Below are 23,471 nucleotides of genomic sequence, written 5' to 3' on the forward strand. Positions count from 1 at the left end.
TGAGGTTGGGCATTTTGTCATATGTTTATTGACCATTCTTTTTTTTTTTTTTTTTTTTTGCTATCACTGAAAAGCCAGGTCCTTACTCTCTGGTATTCATGTGTTTCATGTCATATTTATTTTTGGATTACCTTTTTTTATTTCTTTATAAGTGTTCTTTGTATTACAATTACCTATAGTCAGAATCAGTTAATGTGTTGAAAAATACTTTTAGGAGAGTATCGGCTATTTTTGGCCCCTTAGGCATTCATGTCAATTTTATCACTTCATTAAATTCCATACACAAAAGAATCATGTTGAGGCCGGGCATGGTGGTGGCTCATGCTGGTAATCCCAACAGTTTGACAGGCTGAGGCAGGGAGATTCCTTGAGGCCAGGAGTTTGAGACCAGCATGGGCAACATAATCAGATCCATTCTTTGCAAAAAATAAAAATAAAAATAAATCAACTGGGTGTGGTGGTGCATATCTGTAGTCCTACCTACTTGGGAGTCTGAGGCAGGAGGATCAGTTGAGCCCAGGAGTTTGAGGCTGCAGTGAGCTATGATTATGCCACAGAACTTCAGCCTGGGTGACAGAGTGAGCTCCTGCCTCCAGGAGGCAAATACAAAAACAATAAATAAAATAAAAAAATTTTAACAATCATACTGAGATTGTATTTATAGTTTCATAGTACATTTAGGTTATTTAGAGATAATTGCCATTTTATGATATGAGTCTTCCTATCAATGAACATGATATATTTCTCAGTTTATTTAGGTCTTCTCTTATCTTTCAATAAACTTTATAATTTTTTTCATGCAGGTCTTTCACATCTTTTGTTGGCTTTCTTACAAAAGCTCTGTTGCTATTGTAAATAGTAGCTTTTAAAAATTACCTTTCTTAATTTTTTGTTCTTCCTTTATAGCACCATAATTTGTCTTTTAATTTTATTTTATTTTTGCAATTAACTTCATCAGGGAATGTAATTGGTTTTTGTTACTGAACTTATAGCCAGCCACCTTGCTAAGATTTTTATTTTCCTAATTAACCTAAAGGTTCCAGGGTTTTCTATATAAATAGTCATCACATGTAGGGTCATCACATCAGAAATAGGGGGGCTCTATTTCTTTATTACTAAATCATGTTCCTTTTTCTTCTTTATTTTTTTTGAGTGCACTAATATCTTTATTTTAATATTGAATGAAAATAGTGATAGTGCTAGTTGTTGATTTTAAAGGAGATTTTAGTGTTTCACTATTCAATTGATTCTTGCTTGAGGTTTTTGGAATACACCTTTATTCATGTTAAGAAAGTGTCTTTCTATTTCTATTTTACTGAGAGGTTTTTTTCTAAGTAATAAAAGGTTATTATTTTTATCACTTAGTTTAATTAATCTATTGGGATGATAATATATTTTTCCCTCTTTTAAACTGTTAAGGTAGTGAATGGCATAGATTTTTCTAATGTCAGCTCTCTTGTGGAGTTCTCTCTGGAGTTCAAGTCCAACTTTTGTATTATCTTTTTAATATGCTGATGTACCAGCTAGCTCTTGCTATGTAAAGAACCACTTCAAAACTTAGTATTTTAAAACAACAGATATTTGTTATTTTTCAGGATTATCTGAGTCAGTTGCTTTTTACGTTGGAGCTGGTTCATCCTGGTTCTGCTAATCCAGGATGGCCTCACTCACATGAGTGGAACTTCAGCAGGAATAGCTGAGATGACTGGGATCATCAGGGTCTTGGTATAGATAGGGTTCTCTGGAAGCAGATTCTGGGATAGAATTTAAGGTGCAAGGTGTGTATTAGGAACCAATACCTGTGAAAGAAAAGGAGAAAAGGGATTGTTGCAGAGGGAGAAGTTGAACTGTGATACAGGCTTCATAAAGCCTTGTCACACTTTGTAGGGAACTCTGGAGTGAACATTGCCCATCTGCGATGTCCACTGTCAGGCTGAAATGGCCAGTCTTTATACACACACCTCTTTCACAAGACTATGACCTCTGCTGCTGAGGTGGACCCTGAGGAACTGACAGCTGAAGACTGCTGACCACGTTTCCTTCAGCTGGACAACCAGACTTTCTTTGAAGGGAGATTGAGCAACAAATCTCCATGTCTACCACAGCCTTCTCTCCAGGAGGTTAGCCCTGACTCGTTGTTCCTATGGTGGCAGAAGGGTTTGCAGCATAAAGATAGGGCAAGAATAGTGTGCAAGTACATTCCAAACATCTACTAACCTTATATTTGCTAATGTCCATTGGCCAAAGCAAGTCAGATAGTCAATATCTGATTCAAAGCTTGGACAGACAGACTTCACCTCTTAATGGGAGAAGTGACAGTCATATTGTAAAGGAGTGTGCCTACATGGACAGGAAGAATTTGTAAGTATTTTTTTGCAATTGCTAAACTGGATTCATTTTGCTAATACTTTGTTGAGAATTTTTGCATCTCTATGAATGACACTGGCCTGTAATTTTGCTTTTACATACTAATTTTCAGACTAGTTTTATAGAATGATTTGGGTAATATTTCTACAAAAAGTATTCTTTAGCAGAGTTTTGTAAAATTAGAATCATGTCTTCTTTGCAAGGTTGGTAAAACTTACCTGTAGAATTATTTAGGCTTAATTTTTTTCTTTTGGAAATATTTTTACTGTTGTTATGGATTCAGTTTCTTTAATAGCTATACAAAAATCAAGCCTTTAATTTCATTTTGAGTTGTTTTTGCTGTTTTATAGAAATTTCTCCATTTTGTCAAAATTTTTAAGTTATGTGGGCTAACATGTTCTCAAATTAACTTTTGTTTTTCTAGTGGGAAAAGAAGGGTGTTTATTTGCAGGCACCAAGCAAGGGGGGCCCTGACAGCGCACATTTAAGTCCTGACCTCCCCGATGGTTGGCAGGTCAGGGTTTTGTTTTTGTTTTTTTTCATTTTTATTTTTTAATATTATACTTTTAAGTTCTAGGGTACATGTGCATAACATGCAGGTTTGTTACATATGTATATATGTGCCATGTTGGTTTGCTGCACCCATCAACTCGTCATTTACATTAGGTATATCTCCTAATGCTATCCCTCCCCCAGCCCTCCAATCCCTGACATGCCCCAGTGTGTGATGATCCCCACCCTGTGTCCAAGTGATCTCATTGTTCAATTCCCACCTATGAGTGAGAACATGTGATGTTTGGTTTTCTATCCTTGTGATAGTTTGCTGAGAATGATGGTTTCCAGCTTCATCCATGTCCCTGCAAAGGACATGAGCTCATCCTTTTTTATGGCTGCATAGTATTCCATGGTGCATATGTGCCACATTTTCTTAATCCAGTCTATCATTGATAGACATTTGGGTTGGTTCCAAGTCTTTGCTATTGTGAATAGTGCTGTAATAAACATATGTATGCATGTGTCTTTATAGTAGCATGATTTATAATCTTTTGGGTATATACCCAGTAATGGAATTGCTGGGTCAAATGGTATTTCTAGTTCTAGATCCTTGAGGAATCGCCAGTCTTCCACAGTGGTTGAACTCATTTACACTCCCACCAACAGTGTACAAGCATTCCTAGTTCTCCACATCCTCTCCAGCATCTGTTGTTTCCTGACTTTTTAATGATTGCCATTCTAACTGACGTGAGATGGTATCTCATTGTGGTTTTGATTTGCATTTATCTGATGACCAGTGATGATGAGCATTTTCTCATGTGTCTGTTGGCTGCATAAATGTCTTCTTTTGAGAAGTATCTGTTCATATCCTTTGCCCACTTTTTGATGGGGTTGTTTTTTTCTTGTAAATTTGTTTGAGTTCTTTGTAGGTTCAGGATATTAGCCCTTTGTCAGATGAGTAGATTGCAAAAATTTTCTCCCGTTCTGTAGGTTGCCCGTTTACTCTGATGGTAGTTTCTTTTGCCATACAGAAGCTCTTCAGTTTAATTAGATCCCATTTGTCAATTTTGGCTTTTGTTACCATTGGTTTTGGCGTTTTAGTCATGAAGTCCTTGCCCATGCCTACGTCCTGAATGGTATTGCTTAGGTTTTCTTCTAGGGTTTTTATGATTTTAAGTCTAACATTTAAATCTTTAATCCATCTTGAATTAATGTTTGTATAAGGTGTGAGGAAGGGATCCAATTTCAGCTTTCCACATATGGCTAGTCAGTTTTCCCAGCACCATTTATTAAATAGGGAATCCTTTCCCATTTCTTGTATTTGTCAGGTTTGTTAAAGATCAGATGGCTGTAGATGAGTGGTATTATTTCTGAGGTCTCTGTTCTGTTCCATTGGTCTATATCTCTCTTTTGGTACCAGTACCATGCTGTTTTGGTTACTACTGTCGCCTTGTAGTATAGTTTGAAGTCAGGTAGCGTGATGCCTCCAGCTTTGTTCTTTTTGCTTAGGATTGTCTTGACAATGCAGGCTCTTTTTTGGTTCCATATGAACTTTAAAATAGTTTTATCCAATTCTGTGAAGAAAGTCATTGGTAGCTTGATGGGGATGGTATTGAATCTATAAATTACCTTCGGCAGTATGTCGATTTTCATGATATTGATTCTTCCTATCCATGAGCATGGAATGCTCTTCTGTTTGTTTGTGTCCTCTTTTATTTCACTGAGCAGTGGTTTGTAGTTCTCCTTGAAGAAGTCCTTCACATCACTTGTAAGTTGGATTCCTGGGTATTTTATTCTCTTTGTAGCAATTGTGAATGGGAGTTCACTCATGATTTGGCTCTCTGTTTGTCTGTTAATGGTATAAGAATGCTTGTGGTTTTTGCACATTGATTTTGTATCCTGAGACTTTGCTGAAGTTGCTTATCAGCTTATGGAGGTTTTGGGCTGAGAAGATGGGGTTTTCTAAATATACAATCATGTCATCTGCAAACAGGGACAATTTGACTTCCTCATTTCCTAATTGAATACCCTTGATTTCTTTCTCTTGCCTGATTGCCCTAGCCATCCAACACTATGTTGAATAGGAGTGGTGAGAGAGGGCATCCTTGTCTTGTGCCAGTTTTCAGAGGGAATGCTTCCAGTTTTTTCCCATTCAGTATGATACTGACTATGGGTTTGTCATAAATAGCTCTTATTATTTTGAGATACGTTCCATCGATACCTAGTTTATTGAGAGTTTTTAGCATGAAGGGCTGTTGAATTTTGTTGAAGGTCTTTTCTGCATCTATTGTGATAATCATGTGGTTTCTGTCATTGGTTCTGTTTATGTGATGGATTACGTTTACTGATTTGCATATGTTGAATCAGCCTTGCATCCCAGGGATGAAGCCGACTTGATCATGTTGGATAAGCTTTTTGATGTGTTGCTGGATTTAGATTGACAGTATTTTATTAAGGATTTTCACATTGATGTTCATCAGGGATATTGTTCTAAAATTCTCTTTTTATGTTGTGTCTCTGCCAGGCTTTGGTATCAGGATGAGGTTAGCCTCATAAAATGAGTTAGGGAGGATTCCTTTTTTTCTATTGATTGGAATGGTTTCAGAAGGAATGGTACCAGCTCCTATTTGTACCTCTGGTAAAATTCGGCTGTGAATCCGTCTGATCCTAGACTTTTTTTGGTGGGCAGGCTATTAATTATTGCCTCAATTTCAGAGCCTGTTATTGGTCTATTCAGATATTCAACTTCTTCCTGGTTTATTCTTAGGAGGGTATATGTGTCCAGGAATTTGTCCATTTCTTCTAGATTGTCTAGTTTATTTGCATAGAGGTGTTTATAGTATTTTCCAATGGTAGTTTGTATTTCTTTGGGATTGGTGGTGATATCCCCTTTATCGTTTTTTATTGCATCTATTTGATTCTTCTCTCTTTTCTTCTTTATTAGTCTTGCTAGCAGTCTATCTATTTTGTTGATCTTTTCAAAAAACCAGCTCCTGGATTCATTGATTTTTTTGAAGGTTTTTTTGTGCCTCTATCTTCTTCAGTTCTCCTCTGATCTTAGTTATTTCTTGCCTTCTGTTAGCTTTTGAATTTGTTTGCTGTTGCTTCTCTGGTTCTTTTAATTATGATGTTAGGGTGTCAATTTTAGATCTTTTGTGCTTTCTCTTGTGGGCATTTAATGCTGTAAATTTCCCTCTACACACTGCTTTAAATGTGTTCCAGAGATTCTGGTACGTTGTGTCTTTGTTCTCCCTGGTTTCAAAGAACATCTTTATTTCTGCCTTAATTTCATTATGTACCCAGTAGTCATTCAGGAGCAAGTTGTTCAGTTTCCATGTAGTTGTGTGGTTTTGAATGAGTTTCTTAATCCTGAATTCTAATTTTATTGCACTGTTGTCTGAGAGACAGTTTGTTATGAATTCTTTTACATTTGCTGTGGAGTGCTTTACTTCCAATTATGAGGTCAATTTTAGAATAAGTGTGATGTGGTGCTGAGAAGAATGTATATTCTGTTGATTTGGGGTGGAGAGTTCTGTAAATGTCTATTAGGTCCACTTGGTGCAGAGCTGAGTTCAAGTCCTGGATATCCTTGCTAACCTTCTGTGCCATTGATCTGTCTAATATTGACAGTGGGGTGTTAAAGTCTCCCCTTATTATTGTGTGGGAGTCTAAGTCTCTTTGTAGGTCTCTAAGGACTTGCTTTATGAATCTAGGTGCTCCTGTTTTGGGTGCATATATATTTAGGATAGTTAGCTCTTATTGTTGAATTGATTCCTTTACCATTATGTAATGGCCTTCTTTGTCTCTTTTGATCTTTGTTGGTTTAAAGTCTGTTTTATCAGAGACTAGGATTGCAACCCCTGCTTTTTTTTGCTTTCCATTTGCTTGGTAGATCTTCCTCTATCCCTTTATTTTGAGCCTGTGTGTCTCTGCATGTGAGATGGGTCTCCTGAATACAGCACATTGATGACAATCCCATTTGCTAGTCTGTGTCTTTTAATTGGGGCATTTAGCCCATTTACTTTTAAGGTTAATATTGTTATGTGTGAATTTGATCCTGTCTTTATGATGTTAGCTGGTTATTTTTCCCATTAATTAATGCAGTTTCTTCATAGCATCAATGGTCTTTACAATTTGGCATGTTTTTGCCGTGGCTGGTACCAGTTGTTCCTTTCCATGTTTAGTGCTTCCTTCAGGAGCTCTTGTAAGGCAGGCTTGGTGGTGACAAAATCTCTCAGCATTTCCTTGTCTGTAAAGGATTTTATTTCTCCTTCACTTATGAAGCTTAGTTTGGCTGGATATGAAATTCTGGGTTGAAAATTATTTTCTTTAAGAATGCTGAATATTGGCCCCCACTGTCTTCTGGCTTGTAAGGTTTCTGCCAAGAGATCTGCTGTTAGTCTGGTGGGCTTCCCTTTGTGGGTAACCCGACTTTTCTCTCTGGCTCCCCCTAATGTTTTTTCCTTCATTTCAACCTTGGTGAATCTGACAATTATGTGTCTTGGGGTTGCTCTTCTCGAGGAGTATCTTTGTGGTGTTCCCTGTATTTCCTGAATTTGAATGTTGGCCTGCCTTGCTAGGTTGGGGAAGTTCTCCTGGATAATATACTGAGGAGTGTTTTCTAACTTGGTACCATTCTCCTCGTCATTTTCAGGTACACCAATCAAATGTAGATTTGGTCTTTTCATAGTCCCATATTTCTTGGAGGCTTTGTTTGTTTCTTTTTACACTTTTTTCTCTAAACTTGTCTTCTTGCTTTATTTCATTAATTTGATCTTCAGTCACTGATATCCTTTCTTCCACTTGATTGAATCGCCTATTGAAACTTGTGCATGTGTCATGAATTTCTCATGCCATGGTTTTCAGCTCTATCAGGTCATTTAAGGTCTTCTCTCCACTGTTGATTCTAGTTAGCCATTGATCTAACCTTTTTTCAAGGTTTTTAGCTTCCTTGCTATGGGTTCAAACATGCTCCTTTAGCTTGGAGAAGTGTTATTACCAACCTTCTGAAGCCTACTTCTGTCAACTCGTCAGAGTCATTCTCCATCCAGCGTTGTTCTGTTGCTGGCAAGGAGCTGCAGTCCTTTGGAGGAGAAGAAGCACTCTGGTTTTTAGAATTTTCAGCTTTTCTGCTCTGATTTCTCCCCATCTTTGTGGTTTTATCTACCTTTGGTATTTAATGTTGGTGACCTACCGATGGGGTTTTGGTGTGGATGTCCTTTTTGTTGATGCTATCCCTTTCTGTTTGTTAGTTTTCCTTCTAACAGTCAGGTCCCTCAGCTGCAAGTCTGTTGGAGTTTGCTAAAGGTCCACTCCAGACCCTCTTTGCCTGGGTTTCACCAGCAGAGGCTGCAGAGCAGCAAATATTGCTGCCTGATCCTTCCTCTGGAAGCTTCGTCCCAGAGGGGCACCTGCCTGTATGTCTGTCAGCCCCTACTGGAAGGTGTCTCCCAGTTAGGCTACATTGGGGTCAGGGACCCACTCGAGGAGGCAGTCTATCAGTTTTCAGAGCTCAGTCGCCATGCTGGGAAAACCACTGCTCTCTTCAGAGCTGTCAGACAGGGATGTTTAAGTCTGCAGAAGTTTCTACTGCCTTTTGTTCAGCTATGCCCTGCCCACAGAGGTCAAATCTGTAGAGGCAGTAGGCCTATTTGAGCTGCAGTGGGCTCCACCCATTTCGAGCTTCCCAGTCACTTTGTTTACCTACTCAAGCCTCAGGAATGGTGGATGCCTCTCCCCCCGCCAGGCTTCTGCCTCACTGGCCAATCTCAGACTGCTATGCTAATGGTGAACAAGTCTCTGTGGGCATGGGACCTGGCAAGTTAGGCACAGGAGAGAATCGCCTGGTCTGTCAGTTGCTAAGACCTTGGGAAAAGCACAGTGTTTGGGCAAGAGTGTCCCATTTTTCCAAGTTCAGTCTGTCACGGCTTCCTTTGGCTAGGAAAGGGAAATCCCCCGACCCTTTGCACTTCCTGGGTGAGGCGGTGCCCCGCCCTTCTTCTCAGCTCATTGTCCATGGGCTACACCCACTGTCCAACCAGTCCCAATGAGATGAACAAGGTACCTCAGTTGGAAATGCTGAAATCACCCATCTTCTGCATCGATCACACTGGGAGCTGCAGACCGGAGCTGTTCCTGTTCGGCCATCTTGGAATGGAAATTCAAATTAACTTTTTAACCTCTCTGCTATATATAGTTATTTCCCCTCTTTTTCTTTCCTTTTCCTTTCCCTTCTTTCCCTCCTTCCTTCCTTCCCTTGCCTCCCCCCCTCCCTCCCTCCCTCCCTTCCTTCCTTCCGGATTATTTTCTTCCTTCGGGATTATTTTGTTGTTTTTCCTAGCCTCTTAATTTGGATGCTTAGCTAATTAATTTTCAGCCTTTTTTCCTTTCTAAAATAAGCTGTCAAAATTATACATTTCTCTTTAAATACAATTTTCTCTGCAGCACATATAAATAATATTTGTCATGCTATAAATTTGTTTCTACCCTCATATATTTTATTTCTACTAATCCACTTTTCTCTTTCCTTTGTTCTTTGCTTGCCTTTTGTTTTTTGTTTTAGTCTTTTGTTTGTTTTCCTATTCCATATTTTCACCTCTACTGGTTTGGAAGGTTCAGAGGCTATTTGTTTTTAGTGATTAATCTTAAAACTTACCATGCTTATAACCTAACAAAGACCTAAACAGCTAACTTAGCCTCCCTACCAAACAATACAAAGACTTTGATTAATGTATCTTAACTGTATTAGTGCAACTCACATGATATTAGTGTTTTAGTTTTATCTTATTGTAATCCCACAGATTATTATCATTTTGCACATACAATATTTATTTAATTCACATAAACATTTCCATTTTATATACTCCTTGTATCTCAGTCTATTCTTTTGGGACCATTTCCTCTCTTTTTAAGTACTCTCTTTAGAAATTTGTTTAGCAATAATCTGTTGATAGTAAATTACCCCTTTTTGTTTAAATTCATCCTTGTGTTTAGAAAGATTCTTTTCTGCAGGTTCTCAATATCAAGCTGACAGTGATTTTCTCTTTGCACTTTAAGGATATTATTGCACGGACTTCTGGTTTCCATTATTGCGATTCGGATGTCATCTATTCATCTGGTTATTATTTCCACGTAGGTGATCTTTTTTTCTCTGGCTACTTTTTGAAAAGATTTTATTTTTTTAGAGCAGTTTGGGTTCAAAGAAAATTTGAGAGGAAGTTGTGGCAATAACTCATATATTCCTTGCCTGCACATATATAGCCTCTCCCTTTATCAACATCCCTCCCCAGAGTGGTACATTTGTTGTTGCAATTGATGAAGCCATATTGACATGTCATAATCACCCAAAGTTTATAGTTGACATTAGAGTTCTTGGTATTGTCCGTTCTATGGGTTTGGACAAATGTATAATGATATGTATCAACCATTATAGTATCACACAAAGTAGTTTCACTGCCCTAAAAATTCCCTCTACTCTGCCTATTCAACCCTCTCTCCAATTTGTGGCAACCGCTGATTCTTTTTCTGTCTCTCCATAGTTTTGTCTTTTTTGGAATGTCATATAGTTGGAACCATACAATGTGTAGCCTTTTCAGGTTGGCTTCTTTCAGTTAGTATTACACATTTACATTTCTTCCATGTCTTTTATGGCTCATTTCTTTTTAGCACTGAATAATATTCCATTGTCTGGATAGTTAATTAATCCATTCACCTGCTGAAGTATATCTTGGTTACTTCCAAGTTTTGGCAATTCTGGATAAGTTGCTATAAAAGTCCATGTGAAGATGTTTATGTAGACATAAGCTTTTAGCTCCCTTTTGTTGAAAAAGGAGCATGATTGCTGGATCATATGGTTAGAGTTTGTTTAGTTTTCTAAGCAACCACCTGGCTGATTTTTAGATCTTCTGTTTAATCTTCTGTGATCTGAAGTTTCACTGCAATATGGCTAATCACTGATTTTCAAATTTTTAATCCTATTTGTAATATATTTTGTTTTCAAGTCTATGGAGTCACATATCTTCCTGATTCTGAAAAGTTCTTAGCCATTATCTCTTTGAACTTTTTTACTTTTAGAAATTCCATTTGATTATTTTAAAAATCTGTTTGTTCTTCCTTTATGGTTTCTGGCTTTTTTCTCCAATGTGTGATTCCACTATTTATTTCTTTCACAATTTCCTGTTGAACAATTTAAAATCCTGTATGTGACAATTTCAGTATTTTGGAAGTTTTTGAGTTGAAATCTGTTATTTTGTTTTTTCTTGTAACTCTGGCTCATAGTTTCTTATCATCGTAGGTTTGATGATTTACTAGGAGAATACACAGGATTCAGAATATAGTTATGATTTATTATAGTGAAAGGATACAAAGCAAAATTAGCAAAGGGGAAGGGTGCATGGGGCAAAGTCTGCAGGATACAAGGCACAAACTTCAAAGAGTCCTCTCCCAGTTCACACAGGATTAATTCCCCCAGCAATAAGTTGTGACAATACCTGTGAAATGTTATCTACAAGGGGGCTCATTAGAGACTTAGCATTCTGGATTTGTTTATTGGGAACCAATCATGCAGGTACCATTTACCTAGCATGTACCAAAATTCCAGACTTCCAGAAGGGATGCAGGTGTTCAGCATAAATCATATTGTTTAGGAACAGTGGGCCACTCAGCATTCAGATAATTACGGGAAGCTTCCTGAAACTGTAAGTTTCCAGACACAAGCCAAGGGCCAACCTTGCAAGCAGGTCTTTTTTCGTGATGGCAGTCTCAGGCCTACTGTGTTAAATCTTCTCTATACACTTACTTTCTAGTGAATTCGTTGATCTTTGTGATCTCCTATTTGCTTGCTCTCAATTATTGGAAATCCCAGAGGGAGCTAGGATTTGCTATTAACTGAAGCCAGTATCAGTATCAATCCAGTTTATTTACGTTTTGCCATGGTAACCAAAAATCTCAAATATTATTAGTAACTTTAGACAATTTCTTATTAATGTCTACAGAAGAGCTGAACACTGTGCCATGCTGCCATCGCTTTTGTGCTAGGCTTCTAGTACCCCATTGCCGGTTGGTATGGCGGACGGAAAGAGAAGGCACAACAAATCAAGCACTGCCTCTTCAAATTATCACTTGAAAGTGACACCCTGCATGTCTGCCCATGATTTACTGGCCAAAGTGATTACATGGCTTCATGCAATGATCATTTGTCTAGAAAGAGAACAGCTAAAAATATTTGATGAAGAGCACAAATTAATATTCATAAATAGTCTTTCTTACTATGCTTCAATCAGGGGTTCCTAACCTATGATTTGTTGTTTCCTGGGGCTGTTAGATATTAAGATATGGACAATAGAAATATTGAAATATTCTATTTTTCTTGCCATATCATTTCGGGGGATTTTTATTTGATGCTACTTTCCCAAAGTAGTTACAAATAACTTTGCATTGCTCTCCATGATTCTCCCACCATCCTCTTCTTTTCTTCCTCTCTTCTCTTTCCTCCACTTTCAACCTCAGAAAGAAAGTGTATTTTGTTGTAAGAGGAAAATGTATTACTAATTACTTTGTTATTAAATAGTTAAAATAATAAGTAAAATTTGTTGTGTTAAAATGTTTGTAAGATTGCATGAAACATATTATATACCATGATATTAGAAATATCCTAAACTAGCACATTTGAGAGAATAAGGTCAGAAAGGTCCCTGTACACACAGGTGAGGAAGGAAGAGGTGACTGTGGACAGCTGTTTAAATTTTTGTTACAACAAGAGTGAGTGTCAAGGACACAGTTGGCATTCGACCAAGTGGAGCAGTGGATTAGCTCAAACTCTACTGGCCCTAGTTACAAAGTCTCCACTTAGTTTAAGAATATAATAAAGAAAAAAGCCTATGCAAGTGATGAAAAGAATAATTAGTCACAGAGCAACAAGTGGACCAGCTAGCTATCTCTATTCTGGTGGGAATTTGGTGGTGGAAGTGAGGATGGTGGAGGTGGAGATGGTGGTGGTGGAGGTGGGGATGGTAGTGGTACAGGTGGTGGTGGAGGAGGGGGTGTTGATGGTGGAGATGGAAACGGTGGTATAGGTGGTAGTGGAGGAGGAGGGGGTGTTGGTGGTAGAGGTGGATATGGTGGTGGTACAGGTAGTGGTGGAGGAGGAGAGGTGTTGATGGTGGAGGTGGAGATGATGGTGGTGGTGGTGGTGGAGGACGGGTGTTGGTGTTGGTGGAGATGGTGGTTGTGAAGGTGATAGTGGAGGTAGAGATGGTGGTAGTAGAGGTGGCAGTGGAGGAGGGAGTGGTGATGGAGGTGGAGGTGGTGGTGGTGGAGAGAGGAGTGGGGTTGTTGAAAAGAGATTTCAAAAAGTAAGTGTTTATAGAAGGGCTACAGTTGTATATCAGATTGACACACTGTGACTGCATATTGGGAAAATCTTGAGCATGCTGCCTGTTTCTCTTCCCTTTGGTAGGACTCTAACCAGCCCAGATAAACCTACTGAATTGCCTCCTCCGTCTTGGATAAATGGAAAGTAACCATAGGTGGAGGCTTTGGTTGTGAATCTCTTGTTAATGGATTTTTTAAAGTGCTAGTATAAAAGGAAAACAGTTTATTTTACTCTACTGGAAAAGTATAGTAGAAATAAGCATTAATAACTTTTAATCCCATAATTGTGAGTTGATAGCTTAACATTTGGCATATTTATACAATTGAGATAATGTATTTACAATTTTATATTCTTATTTTCCACCTAACTTTCTCATACGTATTTTCCTTCATAAATATCATTTTGATAGCTATGAAATATTCTATCATAAGAATGCACCGGCATATTTCTCAGTTTTTCTTTTTTGTGTAAAATAATTTAGAAAAAGTTTCAACTTTTAAAAGTTGTTACCTTTTACCATTTTTGGAGAATGGAAGTTAATGTTTATCCTAAAACATAAGTAATAACATAAATCCACAAATAAAAACCATGACACCATAATAGATTTTTAAAAACTTACTGCATTTTGATATTAGCTTTGGAAATTGAGATTTGGTTTTACTTTAAGTCATCCTTTAAAGTCATCCCTTGTGTGTGGTGGCCAGCCCAATACCATTGTCAGTAAATGTAATTAAATGATATTTTAAAGATGAGAAAAAGGCTATCCAACCAGAAAATCCTGTTGGTTTCATTTTCAAGTGATATCCAGAATTCTATCAGTTCTCACCACCTCCATCCCTACCAGTTTGAATTATTGCAGTAACTTCCTAACTCCTTCACGCTTCTACTCTTGTTCTTCTGGACTCAACTCTTCCCAGGACACCCAGAGGGAATTGTTCAAACATGAATCAGATCATGTTTCTCCTTTGCTCAATACGCTCCAACTGAGTCTCCTCTAATATAGAGTAAGTGCCCAAGTTTGTATAGGATAGGTCTCCCCTGCTCTAAGAAGCTGTATGAATGTGTCAGGCACATTCCTACCTTACGTGCCTTGCGCTTGCTGTTCCGTCTTCCTAAAATTCCTTTTCCCTAATAGTCTCTAGGTTTGTTCCCTCACCTCCTTGTGTGTATCAAATGTCATTTTCTTAGTGAAGCCTTCTTTAAATAGCACACTTAATATAATTTCCCTACTCCCTATACTTCATAACCCCCTTCCTTGCATTACTACTTTTTATAATATCCTTCTAACATTCTCTATACATGAATTATTTAATTTATTTTTTGTCTTCCCTCATTGTAATGCCAGTTCCCAGAATGGCAACTTATTTATTTATTTATTGTAGAGAAGGGGATCTTACTATGTTGCCCAAGGTGATCTTGAACTTCTGGCCTCAAGTGATCCTCCCACTTGGGCCTCCTAAAGTACTTGAGAGCATTGCAGGCATGAGCCACGGTGCCCAGCTTGCAGATTTTGCATTGGTTTTGTTCAGTTCTATATTCTCAGTGACTAATGAAGACAATGCCTGGTCCAGAGGTGACACTTACACATATTGTTTAAATATGTGAATAAAAACTATTTCTTTTTGGAAGCAAAGAACAAATTATAATTTTTTAAAAATGGAGAAGCATTATTAGCCTTATTAGCAAATCATGGGTAGCTCAGCAGACTGATGTATCCTGTAAAGTGCTAGACAAGAAGAGACATCCTTTATGGGTACCACCCTTTCTGAGTGACCTAGTTTGTAACACTGGGATATTAGGAATGACGGATGTTTGCAGGGGCAGACCCTTTCTCTGGAAATGCCCTTGGCTGACAGGATGGATAACATACAACATTAGGGGTCTGGCTTTCTACAGAGGCATTACATGAACCATAGTTCTAACTGAAGTATTTCCATGTCCAAATGAATTAAGTAAACTGAAATCCCTCCCTTCCCCTCCCCTCCCTCCCTCCTTCTCCCTTCCCTTCCCTTCCCTCCCCTCCCCTCCCCCCCTCCCCTCACCCCCTCCCCTCCCCTCCCCTCTCATCCCCCCTCCCATACCCCTCTCATCCCCCCCCCCCCTCCCCCTCCCCTCCCATCCCCCTCCCCTCCCCCCCCCTCATCCCCCCATCCCCCATCCCCCCTCCCCTCCCCCCTCACCTCCCCTCTCCTCTCCCCTCCCCTCTCCCCTCCCCTCTCCCCCCCCCCCCCCTCCCCTCCCCCCTCCTCCCCCCTCCCCCCCCCCCTCCCCTCCCCTCCCCTTCCCTTCCCTTCATTCTTTCTTTCCTTTTTCTTGAGATGGAGTCTCCCTCTGTCACCCAGGCTGAAGTGTAGTGTCACAATCTCGGCTCACTGCAACCTCTGCCTCCCAGGTTCAAGCAATTCTCCTGCCTCAGCCTCCCAAGTAGCTGGGACTACAGGCGCCCACCACGACGCCCGGCTAATTTTTTGTATTTTTAGTAGGGATAGGTTTTCACCATATTGGTCAGACTGGTCTCGAACTCCAGACCTCAGATGATCTGCCCGCCTTGGCCTCCCAAAGTACTGGGATTACAGGCGTGAGCCAGCGTGCCCAGCCCTACATGCTTATTTCTGTTTCTCCTCTTCCTGTGACATGAAGGGAAGTAACTTTGTTCGTTTGCGGCTATAGTCCAGATGTCCTGACATTGACTCTCTGGTCTTGCTCATACCATAATAGGGCACATTTGTGGAAGTGTTAACAAGACACCAAGGGGCAAGTAGTGTACTGATGTGTGCTCACAGCTCTGGAAAGCCACTGAGGGTGGGATGCAAGCAGTGCCATCCTCCCTCTCCACCCTGTTGACATCTCTGAGGGAAATCCCTGGCTCCTCTCTCTGGTGGGGACTTGCCAAGGGCTCTTTGTAATAAGCAGATATTCTCTCCACCCCAACCTAGGGTTCCCTTAGGCAATCTTAGACTTGCTCAAGTTCTTCATAGGGTTGGAAAAAGCCCCCTTGTAAGGGTCAGAGGTACTGAGAGTGCTACCCATCACAGAAGTCTGGAATCCCATCCAGTGGCCTAGTGAATCAGAGTTCACAGGTTCCAGCCCCCATGGTGGGTGTGGAGTGGCAGTGACAACAGCTGCGGTTTAGATCCTAAGCAGGAATTTCTGGTTTGGGTTGAGTCTGTGTAAATGACTGATTTGAAACCATGCTATAAGGCTCAGACTGTGACAGGCATACTAAGTGGGTCAGGTCAGTGTGGAGGACAGCGTCAATCACAAGTTGCCCAATCTACCCTGTCAGTGCCCAGAACACACTCTTTGCACTCTTGCCAATCTCTCCTATCATTTTGTCCTCACTAGCTGTTTCCTTGTTGCTTAATTTTCTGTGACCAGGAGCAATGTATAACAAGGTGGAAAGGATGTAATTCAAGCAGCAATTCATTATGATAAAGATAGAATTTTTCATCTTCCTTTTATAATTAAGATGGCTGTGCATCCAGCCTTCTCCCTTTTTTCTTGCCATTTTAATCCACAGATTTGGATTCTAAAACTGTTGTCTTCCTTTTTCCGTACTTCTCCTACACCCATTCCAACTGCCCACCAGTTTCTTTCAATGATTCCTTCCTATTCCTTCACTTCCATTTTTCAAGCCACCATCCTGTCCTGGCACACAGCCATCCCACCTCCCTCTTTGTGGTGGTCTTCAATCCATCATATACAACTCTAGCTCTCACGATGTGATCCCTGGGCCAGCAGCATCAGCATCACTTGGGACCTTGCTACAAGTGCAGACTCTCAGCCTTCTTCCCAGACCTCCTGAATCCAAGCAATTTGGATTTTAACAAGCCCTCTGAGGAGGAGCCTCTTAACCACTGTGGAATATTATAAGCAAATTCATCTGCTAAAAAATCTTTCTTTTTCTTTTCTTTTCTTTTTTTTTTTTTTTTTTTTGAGAGAGAGTCTCCCTGTGTCACTCGGGCTAGAGTGGCACGATCATTGCTCACTGTAGCCTCAGACTCTTGGGCTCAAGCGATCTTCCCGCGTCCCTCCTGATTAGCTGGGACTACAGGTGCATGCCATCGTGCCTGACTAATTTTTAATTTTTTTTGTAGAGATAAGGATTCGCTTTGTTGCTCAGACTGGTATTGAACTGCTGGGCTCAAGCAATCCTCCCGTCTCGCTTCCCAAAGCGCTGGGATTACAGGCATGAGCCACCACACCTGGCTCAGAAATCTTGAAGGGCTCCCCATTCTCTACAGGATTAAGTTCAAACATAATCCTGGACCTGGCTGGAATTTTCAAGGCTCCCCTAAACTGTATTAGCTTTTGTTCTTCTGCATTTCCTTTGCTCCAGTCAGATTCCTTGTTCTCTAATGTTCCTCCCCTCCCATGGCACCTCCTCCCATGCTCTTCATACTTACTCATACCCTATACATCTGCAGCAGCATAAGCCAAGCCTTATTTCCAAGCCCAGCCTGGAACTTTCTTCTTCCTCTGAACTTATTGTTGTCTTATGTATTTATATGGTCTAATGCATCATTTGGCACCTATTCACTTTACCTTACAATGAAAATCATTATTTTATGTCTGTGGATCTAGATTCCCCATAGGAATAGGGTGTCTAACAGATATTCTTCCCTTTTGTTTGTTTCTTTTAATCAAAATGTCACCATTTTAAAAAAAATCAACATGTTTGAGCATTTACTGTTTACAAACATGTTTCCCAAACATGCTTGGTGATAGGAATACTTGGGTACTTGATCAAACCATGGATTCTCAGAGCCCTCCACTGACAAATCCAATTTAGAAGGCCTACGGTATGGCTTTGGGAATCTATATTTTCCACAAACGCACCAGATATTCTTATTATAGGGCCAGTTTTGGAAACACTGATATAGGCTATAAGGAAATAATCAGGCATTGTGAGTGTAATACAAAGAGATTTAATGTTATAAAACATCAAGAAGCGTATAATCTTTATGGAGAATCTAGAATGAAAATCGTTTTTATCCTGTCTGACTCTGTGAGCTGGGAGATTTTGATATTCATGAATCACTAAGAACCAGGGAATTTTCTCCTTGAATCCTACATTGCAGAATTCCCTAAGAGGGCAGTCTTGTTTTTAAAATGGTATCATTCAGACCAACCAGTGTCATTTTGTAAAGAAACTGAGCCCAGAAAGTTTAACAATTTGACCAAGAATAGATTACTGTTTATTGTCAGAGATGAGTATAAATCTGACTCAACATTCTATGCCTCTTAAAATATATATATATATAGGCCGGGCACGGTGGCTCACGCCTATAATCCCAGCACTTTGGGAGGCCAAGGCAGGCAGATCATGAGGTCAGGAGATTGAGACCATCCTTGCTAATATGGTGAAACCTCATCTCTACTAAAAATACAAAAATTAGCCGGGCATGGTGGCACGTGCCTATAGTTCCAGCCACTCGGGAGGCTGAGGCAGGAGAATCTTTTGAACCTGGGAGGTAGAGGTTGCAGTGAGCCGAGATTGCACCATTGCACTCCAGCCTGGGCGACAGGGCGAGACTCCATCTCAAAACAAAAAAAAAATGTATATATGTGTATGTGTATATATTTTATATATATAGCTTTTAAAAACAAGTATATTACTTTTTAAAAAGTCATGTCTTATGAATATTTTATGTAAAGACAAGAATAATACATACCTTGATCCCAAACTTTAATAAAGTGATACCTAATTTTTTAAAAAAAGTGTTAATAACTGAGATAAATGGAAATAATGATGTAAAAGCAACTATCACAGTGACTAGAGTATACTTGGCATCAATATCTGTCTATTCTCCTGGTCTTTGAATTATGAATTCAGACCCTAACCTGAAAGTTCATCCATTTTCATTGTTTTAATAATTAAGAGCATTCATTGGCTTTAGAATTATTCAAATTAGAGTTTGAATCCTGGTCCTGTTACACATTGTGTAATTTTGTTCATAATTATTTAATATCTAATATTAATACTTAAATATGTTCATAGTTATGTATTTATCTCTCTAAGCCTAGATTTCTTTACCTCAAAGTGGTAACAATAATGCCTTGCATGATTGCCCTGAAGATTAAATGTAGTTTAGTGATGCTTGGAAAATGCTAAGCGCAACGTCAGACATTTAGTACGTACTCAATTAATGAATTACTGTATTACTGATTTTCAGCAACACTTTAGTCTGATGAGTACCTTCTTATAAAGAGGAAATAATGGAAAGAGTGATACCTGAGCCAACTACCTGACTGAATCCTAGAACCACCACTTAATAGTGGGATCTCGGAAATGTTATTTAACTGTTCCATACCTCAGTTATTACCTCTATTTTACAGATGAAGACCTTGTACCTAACTCCTGGGATCATTGTGGAAAGTGAATACGTTAGTATACAAAAAGCGCTTAGTTCAGTGCCTGACACAACATAAATATTCAATAATATTAGTTATCATAATTACCTCTTTCTATGCACTTACTGGCCTTCAGATTTTCTAACTCTGAAGAGATTATCTCTTCCTGTTGGCAAGACTGAACTGAGAACACTCTTTTCTTTTTGTCTATTTCTAGGACACTTTTAAGTTTGTCATTCATCTCTGCATTTCTGCCTCTTAAGGTTGGAGGACCCTTTGCTCAATGGTCAGAAAATAAACAATTAGGCATAAAAGAAATGGCCAACAGGACGGGAACAGGAAGAACACTGGCAATATATTAGATGTTTACAGCAATTTTGAAAATTAAAAAAAAAAACTAGAGAAAATCATAGAAACTATGAAAAAAAAGAGTTAATAATGATCTAGAAGACTAGAAACTACGCTAAAAATCCCTTGAAACTAGCCCCCTTTTCCTAACATGAGAATAACGTAATGTAGCATCTTTCTACTAGCCCAGAGATAACATTCTTTTATCCTTCCTTTCCTCCTTCTGGATTTTCCATAGTGAGCTCTAGAAATTCTAATTCTGGTCTACTTACCTATTGATCCAATCCTGTCCTCACTAGTCCTTTAGATGAAGCTCTTTCCAATCATCTTTCCAGAGCACTGCGCCTACGGCTTCCCATTTTTGTGTGTACTGCAGCAGACACTAACTGCCTTCCCTGTAGCCTTTCCCCACCTGTCCAGGGGCAGGGATCTGCATCTGCAGGAGTATCCATCAGTTCCCTGTGGGATTCAGACAAGTCTGGCTCTATTCCCGGTTCAAGTGGTCAGTCCTGATTGGCTTAAATGCATCATGGTGGTCTCATTGTCCTGCCAGTGATTGGTTTAGCCATGGGCATATATCTTAATTCTAGCCAATGAAAGATGAAGAATGGTTTGCCAGGGGACTATAGGAAATAGATCCTTATTCTTAAAAATAAATTCGTGGGAAGAAGTAGTTCCTGTAGTTATGCCTGCATTTGATATAATGAACTGCGGTAGCTTTCCTGCAACTATGAAGAGAACTAGGAGTAGGAGGGCAAAGCAAAAAGATGCAGAAAAAAAAAAAAAAAAAAAAAAAAAAAAAAAAATGTAGATTCCTGGTGATGTAAAGCATGAGGTGACCCAATCCTGAAGCCAACTTACCTTGAGAGTTCTTGTTAGATGGGATAATAAATTTTCCTTATTATTTATGCCAAGTTGAATTGTATGCTATCTGTTATTTGTAGTTACAAGTACCCTAAATAACATACAAACCCTTGTTCTGCACTGATGAAGGCATTTCTTCTTTAGGTCTCTAGAACTGCAAGTTCTAACACGTTTGTGAAGCAACCGAGAAAAGTCCCAGTTCAGAATAATTTTCCTCTCCGCTGAACTCCTTTATCAACTCAGTCTGGCATTTCCTTCCCTCCCTCTCTTTCTCTCTCTCCACTCCCCCCACCTCTCTTTTTCATCCTGTAAATGTAAGACCCTAGATTAGATCTTTTTGGTATTTACAATTTACAAGAAACCACCCAGAAAGCACAAACACTTTAACATATCTTCTATAGTAGTAAAGATGGAAGGAGAACAATTTTGGTCTTTCTAGTCTGCACGTCAGTTTGGACTCATTTGTGTGATTGGCAATATGTTTTAATGTAAAGAGTGTAGATTTTGGAGTTTACAAACCAGAGTTTGACTCCAGGCTTCATCATTTACTAACTGTAGGTTTCATGTCAATTGCTTAACCTTTATAGATGTTTTCTCATATATAAAATATGGTTCATAATACATTGCAGCATTAAATGAGGATTAAAAGGGGCAACACAAGTAAAATGTCTAGGATATCATGGACACTCAGTAACATCATATGTAATAACTACCCATATGTATCTATATACACAAATTTTTATTTGTGGTTGCTGAAGAAGAACATATATGCAAAGAGGACAGTGAGCAGTGGGCAGTGGAAGAAGTGGAGGGTCTGATCAGATCTGGAAGATATTTAGACACCATTTCCTTAATATTCTCATTGTACGGATGAGGAAACAGAGATTCAGAAGTTTTCTAAGATTTGTCCAAAGTCCTATTTCTCCTTGCTGATATTTTTATGTATACGAATTAGCTTCTTTTCCCAGAACATGTGATTCTGATGATTAAGATATATCTACTTCAAAACTCTGTTTCTTCTACCAACATTAGAACTTGGGTCACTTGGCAAAGAGAGAAGCGTCAACAGAAACACTTTCAAGACCAGACCAAGTGGAATTAGGGAAGAGAGTACCTGTCAGGGAGATTTGAAAAAAATCACATCATTCTTCCCAAGAGATACAACGTGAAACTTGGGAATGTGAACTATTAACCAACACAAAGAATAAGGAGTGATGGGGATCATCTCCATTCTAATTTTGATACTATCATAGATGTTATAATCTCATAAGTTCATTTAGTGTTATTTTCCTCATCCATACATGGCTTTGTCATCTAAGTGATATTTTCTCCACTATTTGAAAAGCCACAATAAATGAAAGAGGAAGAGTAGAAACAAGGAAAACAAGAATGTGGAAAGCTTTGGTCACCATTAAATTTACTTTAAGTCAAACACTCCACAGGACCTTGACTTGCTCCAACTCATGACACTATTGAAATTTACTCACAAGACTACTCAGTCTTTTTGTGTGTGTGTGATCCAGGATTAGTAGGATTTGTAGATAAAACAGTGATTAGACTTTGTGTTCATTTGCCTGTGTATTCGGTACAGCAGGTGTGCCTGCGTTAGGAGACAGAATATATTCCTAAAGTCAGAAACCATGACATAAACATTATGTCCTGAGACCAATCACTGCTAAGGTAGAGAAGAGAAAGAAGCCCAAGTAGGTCTTGGGTCCCCAGAACAGAAGTAGAGGAGTCTTGGCAGCTGACATACCTAGTCACGGGGTGGCTGTTGCGAGAGTAAATCACAGTACATGATTATGTAGGTGAGCCAAATACATGATGGCAGGAGACAATATTTATGCTTAAGTTACAAAATCAATTTTGGGAGTCAGTCAGGAATCTTGCCAATCTTCATCAGCCTTTCTTCCCACTATGCACATCTCAGAAAGACTGAAAATCAAGGGAATTGGACATTCCTGTAATTCAGCCTCTTGTCTCCATACTCTTTCCTGTCTTGTACTCTCCAGACTCACATATGTATTGAACGTTCTTCTATTATCTTCCTTACTTGAAATATATATTTTTTCTTTTTAAACTCAACCATTTAAATTCTTTTACTTAAATTTTTCCTTTGCTTCCTTCTTCCTGTCTTACATTAGATTATAGAGGACATATTTCAACTATTTTATTACAGTGAAATATTTTTGTTTGAATTGTTTTTCGATAATGGTAAGTAGAATTGTTAAGGTTGGCTTATGTGAGCCTAAACAAATATTCACAGAGAAATTATCATCCAGTTTCATGAAGGGACACATTCAAGAATATTTATGACAACATGTCTATACACTAGGACTTGGAGGTAATCTTGGTATCTGTCATGGTGGAAATGGGAAAGTAATGTAGGAAATGCTATCAACAATGGTCTAGGTATTCATGTACAGCCATGCGTAGATCTTAAAGATAGTGCTAAGGAAGTAAGAAACAGAAAGAGCTCTATAGCACAATAAGATAAGTAAATTAAAATAAATGCATACAGGAAAATATGTGTTTTTCAGAGACATGCAAATAAAATGATATATGTCAAAATTAAAACTCATGTATATTTAAGGGGCAGGCAATGGTAGTGGAGCCAGGGATAAATTGATGTAAAAATAAAGAGAAGGCATTTGCATGTGTCAGCAATAAT

The 23,471-nt window shown here is 38.9% G+C and overlaps 2 protein-coding genes across 9 annotated transcripts in view; one reads left to right on the plus strand and one right to left on the minus strand.

Annotated features, from left to right (window-relative positions):
- HMGN3 (high mobility group nucleosomal binding domain 3) overlaps positions 1 to 23,471 on the minus strand; it is a 1,231,743-nt gene that overhangs the window by 865,123 nt on the left and 343,149 nt on the right. The window contains exon 1 of one of the 8 annotated variants that reach the window (XM_050789660.1): positions 15,473 to 15,476. The exons of the other annotated variants lie outside the window; for them this stretch is intronic. The gene's annotated coding sequence lies outside the window, so the exon portion shown is untranslated. Of the gene's footprint in view, positions 1 to 15,472; positions 15,477 to 23,471 lie in introns of those variants that run through there. 8 annotated transcript variants of the gene reach the window in all.
- TTK (TTK protein kinase) overlaps positions 1 to 23,471 on the plus strand; it is a 68,556-nt gene that overhangs the window by 42,575 nt on the left and 2,510 nt on the right. The window lies entirely within an intron of this gene.

Source organism: Macaca thibetana, chromosome 4 (genome assembly GCF_024542745.1).
Source record: "Macaca thibetana thibetana isolate TM-01 chromosome 4, ASM2454274v1, whole genome shotgun sequence".
Classification (NCBI taxonomy): domain Eukaryota; kingdom Metazoa; phylum Chordata; class Mammalia; order Primates; family Cercopithecidae; genus Macaca; species Macaca thibetana.